A 22867-nucleotide genomic window follows, 5' to 3' on the forward strand; every position below is an offset into this window, starting at 1 on the left:
TTGACCAAGTATTTTAATTTACCAAAAATGTGTGCCTTTTAATCATTTATAAGTTTTATAGCAATTTATATTGGGTAGGACATCATCTGCTTGATTTTGGCTGTGAGGGCTTAGGTGTCTGTGTTGGCTAGCACCCTGGCTGTGAACGCCTATTCTAGAATGGCTGTGTTAATTTCCTACTGCTGCTGTAACAAATTACTGCAAACTTAGTGAGATGTTATTTAAATAGGTAAAAGAAGCAAGGCTTCTGTGAATCGCTGCTATTGGGAAATTGGCAAATGGACTTAGTTTCTAATTTAGTCATTTTGCTAATTGATTTTCAGTGAACTGGCTTTAGAACATTTGGTTTTTGGCATACTGACTTGTTTCCTATTCAAATACATTATAAGCATCTGAATTCTGATTAATCTGCAGTAATTCTGGATAATTCTTTTTGTGGTAGTATCTAACATATCCTGCTTTCTTTCATGATTTTAAATACTGTGAATCATATCAGAAGGCACACACAACTCCATTTTGTTCCACATTGGGGATATGACATTTGATCATTCAGCAAAGTGGTTATGCTAGATGGTTCTAGATTAAATGTCCTTGTCTCTTTCCAATCCATAGCAATCTACATGGGAGATACTTTGAAAATGTGTGAATATTCTCTATCTCACAATTTCACCTAGTGGTTTTAGCATTCACTGATGACTTTGCTTAAATCGATCGTTCACAATGATGATGGTTACACAAAGGCGGTTTTCCACACTAGCATTCCTTCTATGTATTGGCTGACACTGCTATGAAAAAACCCTCCCTACTCCCTTTTTTAGTTTCACTTTGGACACATCAATTCTTCCTCTTTTTAAATAATTTATTATTATTATTATTATTATTATTTTTTCTGATGCTCCAATCAGCTCACACTTGGCTCTGGGACAGCCCTTTTTCTCTCCATCTTGTCTGCATCTGTCCCCGTTATATTTTATGCCATAGCCAAACACTACAGCCCAACTTGTACTCCCTCTGCCTCAGACTTGGAATTACTAATTTCTTTTAGGAGATTGAATGAGAAATGTGATTTAGGAACAAAAATCTAAAACTAAATGTGTTCATTGCTATGAGATGATTGTTGATCCTAGGCCCTTCTGGAGGAGAGAACTAGAAATATATTGAAATTTTAAAAAGGATTCATATTGGTACCTTTTGAATCAAACAACAGAGTTTTTTCTTATATTCCTCTGTTGCATGCTTGTATCTTCTTTTTCATCTACTGAGAACTCTGGTTTCCCAAATATGAATGGACCTACTCATCTGCTTTGTGATGCAATTTGAAGCTCGTAGTGTTTTACTGTATTTTATCTCTGAATTGGGCTGTCAACTTGCACCATGAGAAATTTTATTTGCTATCATTATTGATTCATATGACCTTTTTAGGAAGGATGTTTAGACTGGCTTGGATTTAAGGAGACTTCATTATTTCATGCCTTTACAGCTTTTAAAGCTTGAATTAGCCCACATTTCTTCAATTCATTTTTCATTATTAGTCACAACACTACTTCATTGGCCGCATCCAATTTTGAAGGCAGGGAGAAGGACAAATCCTCCACATTCCTAGATGGATAACTGCAGTAACACTGATGATCACCATATCAATCTTAATGACCACAAGTGCTTATAAAATATACAACCAAATGGTCCTTCTCAAGGCTTTAGAACAAAGACTGACGTAAATGCTCATGAGTCTGGCATGAGTGAAGAGGAGAATCAATCAGGGAAATAGAATCAAATGCAGATGTACTGTGAGCTGGCCTTGTTTTCCTCTGGTATCAAATGCAACTGATTATTCAGTCTGGAAGAGCCTCCTTTCAAGAGGCCATATTAAACTACTGCATCAGTGGATGAGATTCAGTAGATCCACCTTGGGAGGGAGAATTAAAAGATTGCTCTAGAAGTTTTGGCTTCTGTGGACCACGGTTGTTTTTGTGCAGGAGGCAGGGTGGTGTGATCCATTTTCATGAGATCAGTGCCATCAGGTGAGCTCATTGGAGCACATGCAGAACTGGTGGTGGTGGAGAGAACTAATCCAAGTGAAAGTTGATGCTGGCTGGGACTAGAATAATGGTGGTGAAGGTGGTTTGATTTGCAGCAAAGTGAAGTAAGATGTGGACTGAGAATCAAAACATTGAGTCTGGAACCCTGAGGCTCACTTGCAGATTTAAGAATGTTTTTGTGGGAGTGGTGGGAGTGAAAGCATGATTCCAGCGAGACCAGCAGAGAATGAAAGAAGAGGAATCAAAGACAGTGAGCAGTGATAACATTTCCAAAAACTCGAAGTCAATGAATCAAGAGGATCAGAACATTTAAATAAGGTTCTCCAGAGAAATAGAAAAAACAGGAGATAAATAGATGTAGATATAGGAACAGATTTAGTATTAAAAGTTGACCTATATGATTATGGACCTTGGCAAGTCCAAAATATGTAGAGCTTGTGTCTTTGTTCAACTACAAAGGTGAGTAGGATCCTATAAAACTAGGAAGAGTCAGTGTCACAGTTCAAGGACTTCAGGCAGAAAAATTCTTCTCTAATTTGAGAAAGGGCCACCCTTTTCTGTGAGCCCTTCAACTTCAACTGATTAGATGAGACCCACCCACTTTATGGAAGGCAATATTTTTCATTCAAGTCCAGCAATGTAAATGTCAGTGTCATGCAAAAGCATGCTCACATAAACTCTGAAAATAGTATTTGACCATTAATCTCGGCACAATAAGGTTCTGTCAAGTTAACATACAGAATTAATCATCACAGACATTGTAATGAGAAGTATTAAAATCACCAAGAGTTCTTACTAAAATACTGTGAGAGAGTATGATTGTCATCCAGGAATGAAAAATGTCATCTTTGAGGAATTAAAATTATAAGAAGAGTAGTTTGGTGGTTTGCAATAGACCACAGCAAGGTAGGATAATAGATGGCATAACCTAGGGATATGAGATTCAATGCTCACATAGAAGGAGGCAAAATGAGTTGGAAAAATCAATAAAGACTGTGAGAAACAACTATAGTGTTAATTTCTTACCTCACTGCTGAGACAAAATACTCAACACCCAAAGTTAAAGGCGGAAATGTTTATTCGGCTCACAGTTTGTAGAGGTTCCAGTCCATAATCGGCTGGTTCCAAGGCAGGGTGGCATGGGCAGAGGGCATTCACAGAGGAGAGCAGTTCATGCTGGGCAGAAGGTAGCAAAGCAAAAAGAGAGAGAGAGAGAGCATGAGAGAGAAGACAGGCCTCTTTCTGTCCTTTATATTGTAAGCAGCCTACCCACCCTAGGGTGGGTGTAGCACTTACACATATACTCTTAGCACTGGACCACGAATCAATCACAAAACTCTAGATTTGGCCACCTTTGTAAACCTAGCCCCCATTATTGCATGAGGCCTCTGGGGGAAATCTAGACACAAACCATAACAACTATTATCTGTGATTAAAGTAGTAACAGGAATATAAAAGAGAAAACAGACTAGAAGGTGACACGGAAGTGAGATCTTCATGGAAGGGCCATGCTTGAGCTAGAGAAAAGAACTCAACATTTACAGCAGCTTGGAAGATGCACAGGATTTTGCTAGTTCTAGGAGCCCAGGAACAAGGTTTCAGGTGTTGGAAAAGAGTGAAACCAGCAGTGGGAATTCTCCATGTGTCCTGGACTTCTCATACCATTAACATAAACATGAGTAAAAACTATGAGAATTGTAGTTATGACCTCTGAGCAAATAGCAGTGGAGAAGCAACAAGTTTTGGTGGGAGCGGAGGGAGGAATGGTGTCAGAAAGCAGAGCTCTAGGTCCTCATTTCACTGCTCTTAATGGTACCAGGGAATGTTCTTATCTGGCATGGGGAGTTGGTGACTAATGGATTACAACATTAACTCGAAAAATTTGGGGGCATAATAATAAAACTGTGAGTACAGAATACCAAAATTAGACAACTCCCCTTTTGTGAGATGGTCATTCTCAAAACAGCAGGAGAAAATAATACATTTTTGAGCTGTAATTCATACCTGAATCTGATATATATGAAATAAGTGAATTTTGTGAAAATTTGTAGGATGAGAGAGCTCATCAGTTGAGAGGATGACGGGGCCTCTAATGAAGGTGGCATTTGAGAGAAAAATCAAAGGATCGAGAGGGAGACAGCATGTTTATTTGGACATTACTTAGAAAATAATGTGAAACCATTGAATACTGTAGAATGGGAAGATTAATTTAGTGTGTGGGTAAAATGGGTTGAAGGGAAGATTAACTAAAGCTTGGAAGATCTGTCAGTGGTCTAGCAATAGTCCAGGTGAATAATGAAAGAAATGGGATGTAGCATTGAAAGACAGAAAAAAAAAGAATACCAGAATGATTATATCAGTCATCTGTTGGATTCATGTTGTGTGATAAAAACATACTGAAATTCAGTGCCCCTGAAAAACAATATTTTTTCTTGGTTACACATCTGTGTATCGACCAGAGTGGGACTGATCTACTATGGGCTTGACGGAGTTTAGTTTCAAACTTTAGTTGGGTCAGGGGTTATTCACATGTCTCTCATCTCCTTGAGGTAGAAGGCTCTGAAGAAATTCCCTAGTCATCAAAAAAGAAAAGGAAAAATATAACAACTGAAAAGCTGATTGATGAAACTGTAGCGTCATGAAGGACTATGATCACAGTTTCTATAAGGCTACAATAATTTCAAGTAAATTTTACATATATAAGCCTTGGTAATATGTATTTGAAAATAAAGCATGTTTAAATTCTGGAGATATATAGTAACAATTCATTGATTTAGAAGACATTCTCTCAACCAGGTAATAAATATTGATTAAACACTGCTTATATATAAGGTGCTAGAGAAGACTTTTACTATAACAAAATAACTAAGTAATGAGCCTTATTTCTTAATCAACAAAATTTTAAGTATAGAAGCAAGATCCTACTGATAAATGACAGGATTGCTTTCTTTAAGAATATAAGGAAATTCTAAAAACCTAATTTTGACAGTTTTAAAAATATTGAGTTTAGTTATCTGTATTTTGAATGTAAGGATCAAAATAAATTAATTGAGCTAAGTGTTCAAGTGAAATACACTTTTATATTAATTTAATAGGAGATGCACAGAGAAGAAAAATAGCTATTTATCTTTCTTTTTCTGATTCAATCATGTTGAAAATTTGGAGAAACATCAATAAATCCTAACATTGTCATCAAAACCAGCTCCATAATGTTCAGTCTACCTGATATTTGGTGAGAACATAGCAGTGGGTCTTCATTCATTTGAGATTTTACTTATCTGTTTCTAAAAAGTGTTGCGGCTATAATATTCAGCCCACAATATTTATGTTTTAGAGTAGAAATGATGAATATTTAATTTGTATGTACATGTGGGCAGATTTTCAGGGAATCCAAGGAAAGTTTTGAGAAATACAGAATTAGAATTGGTATTTTAACCTCCTTATAAAAAGTTCAGCAAAAGTGGAAAAATAAGGTTATATAAAATCACTAATTAAAGTATTTACCTTCTCTGAGAGAAAGGTACAAAGTGACAGAGATGAACATTGGAAGCATAAGTTTTTCTCCTCATTCTGTTTTCCTCCCAGCATATTAAAAATACACTCAGAACCCTGGGCAGATAGATTTGAGGCCTATAAGTGTGTTCTATACATATTTTTATACTTTTTTTATTTATGTGAGACATCATTCAACAATAGCAACCTATAAGATATACCTACTAAATAAGTTAAAAATAGAAATTGGAAAATATGGAGCAATGCAAATAAAATTTAAATGATGATATGTAAAACAGTACAATAACCAAGCAGTAGAGATTCAATATGACTTAATGTAAGCATGGAGCCATATAAAGATATGAACTGTGAGAAAGCATATAGTAGGCATATAGTTTTCAAACTTTGTAATGTTCATCAGAATCAGCTCGAGTGTTTGCTGAAATTGATTGAGTAGGGTCTGTGTTGGGGCTACAGAATTTACATTTCAAATATTACTGAGAAGCTGATACAGTTATTGATGAAGGAGGTAAAAAAAACTTACCAAAATTGTATGTTCTTCCAAGATCTATTCTTGCCATCCAAGAAATACAAAATACTAAGAAACACTGTGGAATCAGGCAGAAATAGTTTTGAGTTCCAGTTTTATGCTTAGCTTTGAAACTTCAGAAAAGTTACTAAATTTCTCTAACCAATAATATTCATATCTATAAAAGGACCCAAACAATAAGATCTACCTCAATTTTTGTTATAGGAATGCATGTGAGTCACCTGGTTTTATATGTGGTTCATAATAATAATGTTAAACTCCAGCTGTTATTATCATTTGAATAATATATTACACAGAGGAAATAGACTACGTGGTATCTAATGAATGATAAGTGTGCAGTAAATGCCAGTTGTCCTCTTCTGGTTCATTCCACATTAAAATAAATGAAACACACTGCTGATTCCCAAGGACATCATTCACTGAAAATGGAACCATTGGCTAATGTTAGCCTAAGAACATCTACACAGAATGTGTGCAAAGTCCCTTTTTTTTGTAATGCTGGATCAGGTTCCTGCCTTCAAGAATCTTCTAACTATTTAAGGAAAAGGAACACTGAGAAACAGTGTTCAGTGTTGGTGGCTACATGCCAGATTGGTGGTCAACAAAGAAATAAAAAGCCTTAAAGAACAGCAGAAGTCATTTGCAGCTGGGGTACACAGGACTGTTTGTGGAAGAGGTGGAGAGTGACAATTTGTAATTTTGAAGCTCATTGCTTCTGACCTTCCTTTTCCTAAAAATATTCCACTTTTCCTGTTAGGAAAGACCCCAAAATGCGTGCTAGGTTAGAATTACCGTTCTCCATGAACTATGAAGGCAGAGATCCCTCCCATACAGTGGACCTATCAAGAAACAGACATGTGGCTTACACTCAACTTAGTGCTCTGTGGCAGGAAGTGGAGCTCTCAGGGGGATGCAAGGACAAGAGGTAGTTGGAGCTCAGGTTCATGGCAGCAGTCATGACATAGTCCTTACCCTGCCTTTCTTGCCATAAGACTTATGCCTCCTGCTTCTTAACTTTCCAGAGCGCCCTTGATTCTTGCTGTCCTAACTGATCTTCTACCCTCTTGTGGATTCTGTGAGTTTTCTAATGAATTTTGATTCCTCAAATTGCTTTGAGGGAGCATGAAGCTGAGGGGAGGAGGTGAAGTTAGCAATGTTTGCTTCCATCGTTTTTGAACTAAGAACTAATTGGTAACAAATTACATATGAACTGAATTTCAAAGGAATGGTTAAATTTGTGAAAACAGAGAAAAATAAGCAAGGAAAATGGCAGAGATGGGGAAATGCATCGAGGAACAAGTATTAGACTCAAATGCTAATGACAAAGGGTTCATGAAAAAGAGTTCATGGAAGAATGACCCCTCTGACGAGTCAGCGTAGGAAACCTGCCTGTTTAATCTTGCTAAACCTCGTTAGTCAACCTTTACTCTTAAGACAGAAACCACGCAGAAGCTGTAAAACTCAGCTTGACCATTTACTCCTCATCCCCACATTATTTCCAGGAGTATAGCAACCGAAATTTGTTCACCTTTGCCCATCGATTGCCCATTTCCTCTGATCCCACGGACAATACCCTCTTTCATCTGCCATCATGTCCACGTTGGCCTGCCGTTTCTGGATTAGAGCCCCTAAAATCTTCAACACATTTCTGCACTGGCTCCATTCCATCTTCTGGCTCTTCAAGTTGTCTTTGAAGGCACAGTCCTGACCTCTCCCACTCAAGACTTTGAGCCACACTGGCCTATCTCCGCTTCTAAGTCCAAGATAAACGCTGATGAGTTTTCTCTGCATTTGCACTGGAAGTATTTGTGCAATTTTAAGGGAAATGTTATCATCACAACAGATGCATTCCTAACTGGCTTCAATCCAGCTACGTCCAAGCACAGAGAATGATGGAATGACTTGTTCAATGAAGAAAGTGTTGCGGGGAAAAAAATCTGGCTGAGGATTTATAATGATTGGAATGAGGGAGAAACAATACAAAGAAACTGGTCTGGAAGAATAAGCATGACGTAAGACTTGAACAATGGTGGTCAGAGCGAGATTAAGAAGAAAAAAGAAGAATATTACAAAGGAAAAACAGGCAAGACATATGAAAGAATGAGCAGAGATGAATCAAAAATAACTTCATGGTTTTAAATCCAGAGGAAAATAGAGAAATTAGAGTACATACTAGTTTTGAGAGTCAGTTTTGTGCAGTGTCATGGAACTTGCAAGAACCAAGGAGTGGTTTTGAGGCAGCGAGGCTGAAGCCCAAGTCAGTGTGATGGGAAGGTCAAAAATGAGTCAGATTTTCAGTCTTTAAATATGTTATCTAAAAGGTATGGTGATACGGAGAACAATTCCAGGGAAGTGATAGGGCTGAATTCAAATTGCAAAGAAATAACGAATAGGCAGTAAAAGAATAGAAATGGCATGTATAAAGTACTTTAGGGAATTTAGAAAGTGAAGGAAAAGCTAAAAATATGAGACAATGGTTAGACACTGAAGCTGAGGAAGAGTGGCACCATGCACATGACAAAGAGACAAGAAAACTTATAAATGGTGTGTTTTACTAGTATTATAAATTAATATTTTTAACCTTAAAATTCAATACATTCTAAATGAGATTTCATAATTTATATTAACATATATAGGCTTGTTAGGCTGAAATATATTCTAGTTGATTACATAGGTATGGAGTCAGAAACAGAAAAATGCCCTTAAAATAGAAAAATACCAAGGTACTGTCAAGAGTTACTCACACTTTCCTACTCTTTGAATTAACTTGCTTTTTTTTGATGTCAAAGCACAACAGAGAGCTGAGTTTTTAAAATTCAGAACTTGCCCTCTGTCTTCCAATTGCATATTTAAAAATTATTGCTTTATAAAGTTGAAAGTGCAAGCAAGACCTTGAGTAGCAGAGCAGTTACATGGATTTTTGCATTTGGAACCTTGGTCTTTCCAAGTCATAGAAATGAAAACAAAGCGTATATGAAAAATGACTGGCCCACTGTTATTTGAGTGTTTGCGTACTGTTTCCCACAAAGAAGCAGAACCCTAATGTCACACTTGTACGTACTCAGAAAGGTAAAAGATAGCTTCTCGGGAGTGGGACTAGAGAAAAGTGACTCATCTCTTTTGTTCCTTGCCAAGCTTACTTTGACATTTACTTCTATAAACATAGCAAAGACCATGCAAAGAAATTATCTTCTGAATCTACATCTGGATTTTTTCTTGGCTGCCACATCTTAATCACCTAGGAGAGCTTCCCTTTCTTCCGTTCAATAATAATCCTAATAATTAGCAATGCAATGTGTGTTGTACTGACTCTCATTCCCAAATGCTTCCTTGACTAGTAGTCTCATTTTATTCTTACCTCAGCGCCACGAAATAAAAAAGAACAATTACTTTTCCTTCCATTGATTATTCTTGTATATAATGATGACCATGCAAAGGGAATACCAGAGCACGGCGTATTATTTCGGTATTGGGATGACGACACATTTATTTCTTCTTTTGCATTTACATTGGAATGTTACCCCAGAAATGATTCAGTCAGAAGTGTGTAGGTGTCAATCTAAGTGTGATCTTAAACATTATATTTTTCTTTTTAGGGAACTACATAACTCAAAGGGAAAGAATGGATTTGATAATAATGCTTCAGTTTTTGTTTCTTTTTTTTCTTCTTAATTAGCCTACAACAATTCAAACAAGATAGTTTGAGTGTCACATGGATTTAGGGTTTGAACTATTTATATTAGCCTTTAGGATGATTTTACATCCATCTTTTTTATATTTACAAAATCATATTCCGAAACTAGTCAGAAATTGTAAGTGTGTGTCACTTTATATGTTATATCTGCCTTTCTCATATTCTTATGCCTCAGCAACTCAGGCACATCTCCAGATACCAAAACGCAGTACAAATTATTCCTGCTTAAGATTACTGAGGGAGGGGCTGGGGATTTAGCTCAGCGGCAAAGCGCCTGCCTGGCAAGCGCAAGGTTGTGAGTTCGGTTCCCGGTACCGGAGAAAAAACAAACAAAAAAAAACCAAAAAACAAAAACAAACAAAAAAAAAGATTACTGAGGGATAAACGGATTGGTCACTGGTCCCATGTAAACTCAGAGAACCTCCTGTTACTGATTTATACTTCCTATCATGCTCATAATATCAGCTAACCTTCCTTAGTCAAAATGTTGTGATAAAATTTCAGATCATCCACATGGTACAAAGTGAAGAGTTTGAGGGTTAATTATTCGATTTTTGGGGACAACTGAGAAAACCAAACAAGACCATTGAAGCCGCTGCTGCTATGTGTGTGTGTGGGTGGGTGGTTGGATGGGTGGTAGGGTGGTTTTTGTCTAAATTGGTTTAATCTACTTTGTTTTGTTTAAATTCTCTCCTCCAGGGAGCAACGAAGAGATTTATATAGAACAGCTTCTAAGGATGAAAAGGTTATTATAAATACTTAATATCTAGCCTTGGCAGTGTGTAATGGGAGTTTCATGTCTGAAATATCTGAAGAAGGAGCTTAAAGTCAGATACACTGAGAAGCAGGCCAGCTAGTTCTGTTCTAAACCTCCATACACATAAAAATAATTCTCTTTTTATCTGTATTGTTTCCTTGAGGTGGCTTTAGACGTTGCCATGAGCTAGTTCCTAAGCTGAGTATTTGCTTACTGTGGGTTTATGGGGAAGTGTTCTCAGCAGCAGTGTTTATAAGGGAGTGAGGGAAAGGCAGAAGGAGAGGCTGAACTCCAATGCAGTAGGCCTCAGTCTGTGTCTGCCAATAAATTATGAAGATCTGAGTTTTTTTAGATTTGCATTTTTATGTTGATATAACCTTTTAGCAATTTATTTTACTCCATGATAAATCTAAAACTTTTCTCTCACATCAATAATTTATATTGAAAGACATGTCTGTAGAATAAAATCTAAGTTTTTTTAAATCAATATTTCTCAAACTGGGACCTTTGGAGATACTTTTGGTGAAAGAGTATCCTTAGGATATTTTATAGTAAGTCTTTGTACATTATCCAAGTATGAGAAACTCCAGGTATAGTGTAATATCTATGCTCAAGAATCACAGAGAGCTGGGTTCAAATCTTTTGTGTGCTGTCACTTGTTCACTGTGTGAAACTGAGAAAGTAATTGAGTTTTTAAAATGTTTATGTGCTCATTCACAAGATTAAATAAAATAACCTGATGATTGAACACAATACTTGGCATATTTAGAAACATGAATTGAATAGCACACATTGTCATTGTGTCACTAAGTGTTGCAGTCGAGTTCCTGGAACTGAGAAAGTATCTTTTTTGCATTATCTGAGAAAAAAGTTGTTGACCAGGAGAAAATGAGAACACTGTTGCTCCAGATATCCAGTCACGTAATTGGTCAAATGTGATGCTAATATAATCAAGCTAAAAACCCAAGCTCAAAGAAAGTCAGTATTTTCAAACTCTGCTACCCCAGGGGGAAAAATGGAGAAAAATTCTGAAAATCTTCACTTACAGGATCAAAAAAAATTCAAGTATTGCTTTATAAGAGAAGACAAGTTGTTTAAAAAGAAAAAAGAAGAGAAGAAAGTAAAAATCAACCTCAGTATCTAGGTTACCAATTAAGGGAAATATTAAATCTATGAGATCAGGATTTTAGGAGGTTTTACGCACATTTTAGGCATTCAATAAATGCTCCTTGAATGTAATTCCATCCTGTAACTAGAGTGTACGTGATCTGTACACCAAATAGCATTTTAATGTAGAAAGATTTAGTGACCACCTACTATAGTATTCAGCTTTCCATTGCTGTAAAGAGTAGTTGAGACAAACCAACTTCAAAAGAAGAAAGGTTTATTTTGGCTCGGTTTCAAAAGTTTCAGTACACGGTTGCTTGGCCCTGTTGCTTGCAGTTCTGTGGTGAGGAAGGACGTTGTGGTGGGAGTACGTAGTACAACAAAGGTGCTCCTCTTACAGTGCTGGGGTGCAAAGAGGGAGATCTTCCAGTTCTGGGTAGGGTGGAACATGCCTTTAATCCCAGCATCTGGGAGTCAGTGCCAGGTGAATTGTAAGTTGAGGCTCACTCTGGGCAATTTAGCAAGACTTTGTCTCAAAATGAAAAATAAAATTAAAAAGGGAATGGGGGTGTATCTCTGCACAAAAGCTTTGGGTTCAGTCCCAGGTACAGAGAAAGACATAGAGAGACAGAGACTGGAGTTCCAATATCATTTCAAGGGCATGTCCCCACTGTCCCCTCTTAAAAGTTCTGCCGCCTCCCGATAGTATCATGCAGAGGACCATGGCTTTGGCACACAGGGCTCTGGGGACCCTCCAAGTCCACACTATAGCACCAACCATGTACAGAAATGGGTGTTGAAGGTTAACAGTACCAAGATAAAGAAGACATCACTTTCACCCTATGGAGCTCACTGTCTAAGTATGGGAGCGCCGTGCCAACAAACCAGCCAGTGACAGAGCACAGGAAAGGGACCACTAACTCTAATAGGAAAGATCAAATTTAGGGGTTAGACATTTTTTACTTGCCTGTGTTTTTATTTGCCCATGATTGCCAGGTACTGCATTGGTGAGCAAAGTACTAATCTCTGTCACGGTGGTTGTGACATTAGTAGCCAGGTGCTGGAGCGATGAACCCCAGGCTGAATGTGACAGCAAAGATCAGCTAGCAAGCTGTTGCCCTTATTCTGTGCTGAAATAATGAAGGAACATATTCGAGAGATGGGAGAGAACCTTGGTTCACAGAACTCATAATCATACTCCGTTTGCCATGGGAAGATGCACCAGCAATGTCCTGCAATCCTAGTTCTAAAATCTTGGATTCTGTAGCTGTTGGCTGGGTCAAAAGGTCACTCCCTCAACACTGTTTCCTCCCTTCTTCCCACTGTCCTTTCTAGAATATAAACAATCATGCTCCTTGAATTCCCATCAGATAGGAAATTGTGATTCAGGGAAACGGGCCAAAATTCGCCAGTTTCCTCCGTATGAGCAGGCTTCTTCTTGCTAGATAAAATTATGTTTATTTTGAAACTTAAAACTTTACTTAATATCCAACAACAATATCAAAGGGCAGTCTTTTTCTTTTGCTTAAAGTGACCAAAAGAATTCTAAGGTTAAAAGCTTTTTAAAGACAAGAGTTTTAGGACCTCTCTCAGTCAGATCTGCCTGATAAAAATGCCTTTTTCAGGTTGCTATTTTTAGTCTCCATCTTTTCCCTCCCAAAATATGTTCTCACTAGTACAAAATGTTAGCTTACATGCAATAAGAGTCATTTCTTCCCAATTCTGTTATTAGTAAAAATAATTCCACCCAAATAAAGCAAATGATATTTGAGTGTTTGAAATGATGTCACTTAAACCATATTTCATATTACTTTAAAAGATAATTATGTCAAATGACTACAATAGAGATTAACTGCTTGAGCTATTATTTACTATATTTTGTAAGTGTATTGGATTTAGAGTTAGTTTATAATTAAATGCTTTAGGCCTGTGAGATTCAATGGGTCTTTATTTTTTTAAGCCATCAGGGATAGAAAGACTTTACATTCTTTCTGTACCTCTCCCACTTTTTCCAGCTTGTCCAAATCCTGAACTACTGTAGAAAGCCTTTGCAAAGTTGGTCAGCTTCTATCTCATTCACACATCACAGCTGATGGCAGCTGAGAAAGAGATTTCTATACATTTGTCTGATCAAGGGTGATCAATCTAGAAGTGCAAGACATGGGTATCTGTGCAGCCTAACTCCCTCTGATTGCCATCATCTGAGTCTGCCAAATTCACTTTTTCTCTGCCTTATAGATTTTGTTTATTTTTGTTTTTCTTCTGGTACCAGGAATTGAACTCATGACCTTGTGCTTGCCAGGCAGGTGCTGTGCCACTGAGCTAAATCCCCAGCCCTTCTCTGTCTTATATAAAGTAAACTTCTAAACCAGACAGCAACTTGAGATATTCCTGGGGCTCTGATAATATAGAAACTGGGGCACCTCCACCTCTTTAAGGCAAGGTAGAAAATTGTGCACTAAAAATTTGATGAACACCCAGTCAGGAGATGGACCACTGGTGAGGATGAGAACAAGCTCCACAGTGCTGCCCAGGCTCCGAGAATATGGTTGCAAACGTGTTTGGAAGGAAGGAAAATGATTTTGGAAAAAGAAAACCTGAAGAGCAGTATCAGAAAGGGCATTTAAGATTGAGGGAGAATATAAGAAATGAATAAACTTGAAGCACAGTGTATGTCCAAGGAAATCTGTGAAATCCAATTTGGCTGCAATTAGGCATACATGCTAAAAAAGAACCAGAGAGAAAGGCAGATTTAATTAATTTGTATATTGTTGAGAAATAAGGTTGACTTTAATTTAGTGGACTCTTGGAAGCAATAGATGTTTTGAAAAAGAAAATATATGATCAGATAGATGCTGTAGGAAGATTATTCTAGTGGTAGAAAGGAAAGCCAGGAGGTAGGAAAAACACCAAGTGGCTATTTCAAGCAAAATGTACTCAGAGCCTGAGGTAAAATGAAGCCATTGGGGAAGAAGGGAGGCAAAAGGCTCCACAGACATTGTCAAGATCAGTTCTAGATGATGTGGCTTCTACCTAAGATTTCGGAGTGAGAAGTGGGAGTCAGAGATTACTCCAAGGCCTTGAATATACATTAATTGAATAATTCAAATGCCATTAAGGAAAAGGAAATCTGGAAAATTCTTGCTTTAGGAAATTTATGATGAGTTCTATTTCAAATTTTAAGTCTGCCATATTGTTATGGTTGATACATTGTGCCAACTTGGGGAGTCTACAGGTTTGGCTAAGTGACTCAGCAGGAAGCCAGGGTGCTTACTTTGTATACATCCTGAGCCTGTGGAAGGGGAGGGCATGGAGATTATGTGAGAGCTACACGCCCCTTAGGTGGGGGTAGTCTGTTTACGATGTAAGGCAAGAAAGAAGCTGCTTGCCGCCATTCCTCCGGTTTGCTCTGGCTGTTTGCTGTTCGGCTGCCATTCCCCCTTTTGCTCTTGTTGCTTTGCTATCTTCTGCCTCGGAGCCAGCCAAGTATGGACTGAAACCTCCACAAACTGTAAGCGAAATAAACCTTTCCTTCCTTCGTTTTGAGCATTGGGTATTTTGTCTCAGCAACGAGAGAAAAGTAACCAAGACACATATATAATTATTATTGCCTTTATCTTACAGCTGGTGATTAGGATGGCAACTAAGGTTCAGAGTGATTACGACACTCTGAGTAAAAGTGATTATGTCAGATACCAGTTTTATGCTGCACCAGTTACCCTCAGTCCCATTTGTCTCTGGCACCCTTGTCCAGTGAGTGGCCCTGAAGTTTTACTGTGATAACCCTACCCTCATAAAATTCATTCACTCTATGGAGAATGATACGGTACCTCCTGACCTTGTGAGTGATATATTTTTATTAGTGCATGTTTGAAGTACATAATGATTACATTCAAGGTGGGGAGTTGGTACAGGTACATAACACATCTTAATTCTTTTTTTTTGTCCGCCACCCCGCCCAGCCCTCCCTGCTCCTTGCAACCCTTGTTCCCTTCCCATTTGCAAAACTCTATTTCCATTTTTTAAAATTTATTTTAAAAATGAAAGAAGGAAAATATATTAACAAACAGACATCCATTTACAAAACAGCATAGGAACAATACAAGCAATACAGAGTTGTAGACAAAGTGATAGGAATCTATTTCCATTTTTTAAACTTCTTTTTTCCCATCCTCTTTCCCTTTCCCTGCCCTCACTCCTCTTTTTTCCATTTCTTGTTCCCCTGTCCAACTGAAAAAGATCTCCCTACTTCTTCTTCATCTAATTATTTTTTTGTTCATTTATATTCTGTGAGTTGTTTATGCACAGTAGACTACTACCCTGCTGTCAAGAAAGATAAACTCGAGGCTTTCATGGGTAAATGGGTACCCTTTGAGACCACAGTGTTAAGTGAAATGAGATACCCTAGTTTAATTATCACATGGATCCTCAAGATATTTTTTAATCTCTTGTACTACTCTGTTCCTATTTTTCTTTGCTCTTTCCATCCTAGCTTCTTTGCTTGTTTTCAAATAGTACAGGAATGTCCTGTACTTATGGACTGCTCTTCCCTCTACCCAAGACATATTTTCTCCAGACATCCACAAATAAAGCTACAGATCATTGTTCAAATTTCCCCCAAGAGGCTTTTCCTGACCACCCTGTTCAAAGTTGTTTCTTCACCCTCCAGCCCTTCCCCTTCCAGCTCTCTCATCATTCTCTGTGATTTTTCACTTTTTTCTAGAATAGCATCTGTTGGCATCTAACCTACTATGCATGCATTTATTTATTTATTTCCTATTCTTTCTGTCTCTAGCAGGTGCTTTCCACTAGCAGGTTCTTATCTACTTTGATGCTGTTGTATTTCTAGGAAAGTAGAACTTTGCTTGGCACATAACTGTGTTATGTAAGTACCTGTTGGATAGATTAACATTCCCACTTACAGAGAAAAAGGGGTGAGCTTGGGTCATTTTCAGAAACAAGATTTTGTTAGTATGGAAAATCTATTTCCTTTACGTCAGCAGGGCAGTTGTCTAGAATATAATCAGTAGGAAATACTTAACCTCGCAAATTTTATTCTGTAAAGTCAGTTTTAGCTGCCCAAATATTCCATGTGATATTTACAATGAAATGCCGGTGGGTAATATAATACATGCTATTAGTGAGCTTCTAGGTAGGCAAAGGAAAAAAGTCACTGAATTGATATTTCACTGAGAATCCAATTAACATCTAGTTTTCTGTGTTTCTACCACAATCCATTACGAGCCAGTACTTATTTTCTTGTTTATACATCAAAAGACACTGGTATGGTATCTCAAAAGGATCGCTTTAATGTGCACAGACAGCACTTTGATGAAATTGTTGAGAAATAGAATTGACCAAAATTTCTTGCCAAATTAAATATTTGACTCAAGACAAATCAGAACACTGATGTGGTTTTAGCATTATTCTGCTCGGTGCTCAGGCTTTAATCCACTTTCAAAACAATAATTAATGCTGATCAGATCTTGAGAATTTATTTATAATCCTGATTTTACAGATGAAGAAGCAACAGAGACGAAGTTAAGTGGCTTATTTAAAGCCACATCACAAATTAACAGCAAGCTGGGCCTCTCGGTGAGGCACTCTTGCCTCATGTTTCTAAGTTTATTAATGTCACGATCTGATGCCAGGGTAATTGCCGCAATACAGGCCTGAGGATGATAATTGATCTTCTGAGGGTGCTGCCATATGACCAGACATTCCCCATTAAAATCTCACCTCTGTAAGGAGACCTGGGTCATGTTGATAAAAATGGAGCTCTGATCTGTATTTCTCCTCTTTGGGAAGCAGCATCACTTTGGTTTCTCTAAACCTTTGAGACAGAGGAGCTAGATTAATAGGCTCAGTGGAAAAATAAAGAGCACCATATGTTCTGATGTTGGTGCAAAGGGGTATTATGGTTTATAAATAAATTTGAGATTGGCATTTCTTTCTCACAGGTGTAGAATGGTTATATAACACTTATCTAGACAATCACATGTTCAGTTATACACACATGGTGGAGTTTGGTGCGATCAAAATGTGAATTCCTTACAGAGAATAGGAGATTCTTGCTAAATCTTGCCTTTGAGCAATGGCTTGTTTCTTCATGTTAGAAGGAAGGGCTTAGAAGTATAAGTATACTTTATAAAAACTGCCAAGTAGTTGATATGATTATCTTGGTTATTTTATATTATTAGTTTCCTCATCTGCAAAATAATGATTGCATTAGAGTTTCTCTAAAATTGTTGCTTGAAATGTAGGTGACATAATCGTGAGTATTTAGCACAGTGATTTATATACGGCAAGCACAACATAATGTTTAAGGTTATCATTCTCATCTTTTTTCCTCCTTATCATTCTTCTTGTGATGGTGATTATTGGGTGAAGATGGGAACATGCATCGTCCAGGTGAACAAGAACAGGAAGATGAGGGAATTTTTTCATGAAAATACACTTAAAAAACTGGCTGTGAGGGCATTTGTTCTTAGATAAAAGATAAGATCATAGATAGTAGTCAAACGATTCCAACACAGATAGCCAATAGCTAAATTAGTATTTGAAGTATGCTGCTGAAGCCATTGTAGATCCACTCCAAGATGAATGACAAGGTTAACACTTACTACAGACACAATTTAGACAAGTGACCCGTCTGCTAGAATCATGAAGAAAACACTTACCTACGCCAGATGCTCCAGATGTACGTTTTGCCGTACACAGAAGAGAGAGGCAAAAAAGAGAAGGAGAAAACACGGGTTAGGTACAGGCCGTTAGATGGCGTTAGGAGGAGCTCTGAATGAGGAGCCTGTAGACCTGGGCCTGGCGCTCACATCTGTAGCTCCTGGTCTCAGGCTCACAGGGTCTCAGCCCTTGAGTAGCCCCGGGGGTTTCTGTAGCATCTGCGGGTGGCTTGGACGTCCTCAGAGCACACAGACCAACGGCGGACCCTAAAGCATTTTTTGAGTGAATGAATACATGAACTGGTAGATGGATGGCTGGTGCCTACCCTAGGTCTCTGAACACGGCCACTGTGGCAGTTACATAGACTGCTTTAGTCATTATCTCTTCCAACTTCCTTTTAGTGTATTCTTTCATGCTGCAAAGTCCGGAAAGCGACCATTCGCATTTCCAAGGCTGTCTTACGGCAGGGGTGTCAGATGAGATTGGAGTTTGGCCAGTCACTCAGATGAATTCACGTGGGACTTAAATTTGGACCTTGAATTACACAGTGCAGAGAGGAAGAGCAAGAAGATTGTTTTGCGCCCAGGGGCAGCTGCTCCTTGATCAGGGCACGGGAAGCAGCTGCCTCGGAAGCCCACTCCCGCTGTGGGGTCTTGGTTGTTGTTCCTGGACACTTGGCCTGAAGTGTATTCATTAAAGTCTTTCACTGTTCTGTAACCCTGTAAACCTTCTAATAGCTGGGAAGTGCGGCAATCCGTTTCTGTCTGAAAGAGTCGATATGGATTCTGTTCCTCTGTGGCGCTGACTTACACACTGGTTGCTCTCAGCGAGGATTCTCAGTGTTGGAGTTCACGACACAGTTTCTTTCCTCTCACCCTGTTTTATCTCAGCTTAGTCGAATGCCGCTTCTCTCTGTAAACATTCCTTCATCTCCCCCGCTCATGCGCTGCTCTCCTTTCTTCGATCCACTAGGTTTTCTGTTTCTTTTATTGTTTTTGTCATATTCTGCCTTGATTTCAAATTTGGCTTCTGATTCTATTCAAATGGAAGTTTTTTGAGGCAGAGTAAAATTAAAATATATTTAGAGGTCTTTTTAATTCTCCAGTGCTTACCACAATTCCCCAAGGACAGACGATGCTCAAGGACTACTAAAGGGATTTAAATAAGATCATTTAGGAAGGGCACCTTTTGAAACACTATGCCTAGAAGCAGTGCGCTTGGAGTTTAAACTGCAGCATGTGTGCTGACAACTCTTCAGTTTATCTTCAGTTTAGACCTTCTCCTGAGCTTCATCTCACGGACACTTCCATCTGAGTGTTCTTCTCAGACCTAAATCAAACATTCCTCTAACTGAATTCTTACCTCTACCCCCAGGCCTGCCTTTCCATCATTCTGTTGTTCATGAATGGAAGACGTCACTTAAGCTAGGTCCTTGGACAACAGTCTCAAATGCTGTATCCTTTTGCTCTAGCCAACAAATAGGTCACAGCTGCTCAGGTTCCACTACCTCACCTGTCCTTGTAGTTCATTCCTCCACTACTGATAGTTTCAGTCTGCACTATTTCTCATGTGCATCTGGCACGGAGCTCTTTGTACTACCACAGCCTGGTTTTCCTATAATACCACAACTACACCTTTGTGTTGGCTTTCACTTTTACTAATGATTCTCTTTAGTGCAACTTTAGGTTCAATGCAATTGCATACGATGTTTAAAGGTGAAATAGATTATTAAATGGTTTTATATGGAGTTTAGTTTTGAATAAGTTTTATTTATTTATTTATTTATTTTTTGTACGAAATCGAACTCAGGACCTTATGCTTGCCAGGCAGGTGCTTGTACCGCTGAGCTATACCCCCAGGCAGAACCAGTTCGATTTAGATGTCTGCATTGTTAACTCTGTGTTCAGTTTTGTCAGAAGATGTAAGTTTTCAGAAAGTCTTGATGTCAGTAATTAAATAAACACATCAAATGTCATTTATTATTATTATTATTGTTATCACTAATAATATTTGCATATTTTAAGTCAGCAGCAGAGTTCATTTTGGGGAGAAGATAGTGTTTGAGAAGTACTCTAACGGCCCTGTGGGAATGAAATGGGAAATTCTCCCCTACACTCCCACCACTTCCTGGACTTGGTCCAGATAGGCTCAGTGGAGGTCAGTAGGAAGCTGTATTGCCTATTTCTTAATATGCTACATGGGAGAACTTTTGAGCTTTTGAAAGCCTGAGGTGGGGAGAGAGACTCTTGAGAGGATGAAGGGTGTGAGGAAGACTTAGATCAGCACTCTCTGAGGAAAAGATAATGTGAGTCCCATGAATTTTAACAGGTATATTAAAAATTAAAAAGAAATATAAAAATTAAGTTTAGACTTACATTTTACATTGAAAAAGCATCCAGTTTGGTCTAGCTAAAGCTCAAGTGCTCAGTGGCCACATGTGCTTGGTGCTTACTGTGTTGGGTGGCGTGAATGTTTAGAGAGGCATGCAGCATTAAGGCCAGAATCTGGAGTCCTCCAAACAAGTGTAAAGTTGTGAGTGGTAGGAATGGACTAGGGTTCTTAACTGACACTTTTTCATTCATTTTCTGCATTGCACCAAGATATAACCTCCTCCTCACTTTGCGATACCTTCAGTGGAACACTTATACTGAATCCATGACATTGTGAGTGAAATGTCTTTATATCTGCATCGACAGGAGCTGCTGTTCCTCCGCCACTCACACAAACCAGGAATGCAAAGTCCCTCTCTCACTTGCTGAGCCCAGCGGAGCCAAAGTCTCACTCACTTCATAACCTTGATGTCTGTACCAGTCCCCTCCTCTGGATTCTCACTTTGGCACTGGACACTCCAAGGAAAAGGGTCTTTGTTCTTTATTTGGGTCATAGGAGGCAGACGAAACTGAAATAGGCATCAGAAGCTAGACGGGGATCCAGCAGAAAGGACAAATCGGAAGGCTTGGGGTACGGTCAGTGTGGGAGAGGAGGAGGAGTCCTACTCTACAGGATGAAGACTATACTAATTTTTATTTAGACATTAAAATTTAATATGGAGAACTTTGGTTTGCCCAGGCAGCAGGTATATGTGTGAGAGCTGGGGAAGACAGGCTAGGACAAACTTACAGCAATATCCTACTGCAGGAAAAGACTTTGGTGACAAAAAGTGAATTGAACTAATTAATTGGGGACAAACCTGACACAAATTGACACCAGGCTAGTTATAGTATTTTTTCACATTTAATGTAAATGTTTCTGCATTCTAGCAGAAATATTAAGGTATATGATAATGTGGTGCTTTGCCAGAACCCACTATAGGTTGTTAAATAATATAAGGTATATGTATCTTGTTAATCCTTCCGGAACTCCATAAAAGTTCAGAATTCCAAGTTATAGCTGGCATTTTGGGTTTCCAGGAAGGGTCTGCGGACCTGAGTTGGGCTGGAAGGTGTGAGTGGTTGGTGAATGGAAAAAGCTTTTCTGGAAATCACAGCCCAGCACTCAGTGCTTGATCTGCCCGTGTTTAACATAACCCTTATGCATAGGTGCATCCTTTAATGAAACGAATATTCTTGCCCTCTCCCTTCCTAGCCTCCAAATGTCCCCTTCTTCACTGCTTGTCTTCGCCTCCTGCTGTACTGCAGGACTGTGTATCGCTCCCCATATTAAATTTTTGCCTTGCTGGATGATTGTGAGAAACTTGTGAGGTAAGGAATGCTGTTAATCAGAAGTATATTTTTTGGAGCAGAGGAGGTTTAACTTGGGTCTGTCACATTTGACAGATTGTGTTAATTGCTCTTGATGGTGTGAAGGAGACAGAATGTGGGCAGTAAAGGTGTGCGCAAAGGCACACATCAGTCATTATTTTATTTCTGGCATAGATACTTTGATCTTATTGTAAAGGTAAGGTCCTCATGTGGTGCGCTGTTCAGGTGTGCTATTTTTGTATCTAGAAGTTCTACCAGGCTCAAAAATAAAATGGTATTCTAGGAGGGGATAATTTACACCCCAAAAATAACTTACTCGGCCAGAGAGAGAGGTATATATTTCTTTTGTGCTTTAAAAGGCATCCAAAATGCTGTGCCACTTTGTATCTCTCTTAATACGATGTCTGTTTCAAACAAAAAAGAATATTAGTAATTATAGGAAGAAGCTTGCTGTCTCTCTCTCTCTTTCTCTCTCTTTCTCTCTTCAGGAGAGTCCTGCATAACCAAAGGTCATTGTTTCCTGTAAATCTCTGCAGAATATTTTATTTTTTTTTGTTTACCTTAGTAAGCCAAACTTCTTTCAAAAGTTATATCTATCTTCTATGTGATATTCATTTTGAAAATGCTTCTCGGTCTATGCAGCTATGACAGAATAATGTGTTCCTTGCTGAACAGAATGTTGAGTAATTTCTTACCCATTAAAAATGAAAAAATGAAGCTGTTAAAAAAAAAAAAAAACCACCAAGTTGCCTTGCACATGAAACTCCAGAGAGATACTCCAGCAGCCTGGGAGATCAGAGAGTAATGATCAGGGTTTATCCATCTCCATATATGTCTCACCTGGGT

Source organism: Chinchilla lanigera, unplaced genomic scaffold, assembly GCF_000276665.1.
Source record: "Chinchilla lanigera isolate Chin_1 unplaced genomic scaffold, ChiLan1.0 scaffold00004, whole genome shotgun sequence".
NCBI classification, from domain to species: Eukaryota; Metazoa; Chordata; class Mammalia; order Rodentia; family Chinchillidae; genus Chinchilla; species Chinchilla lanigera.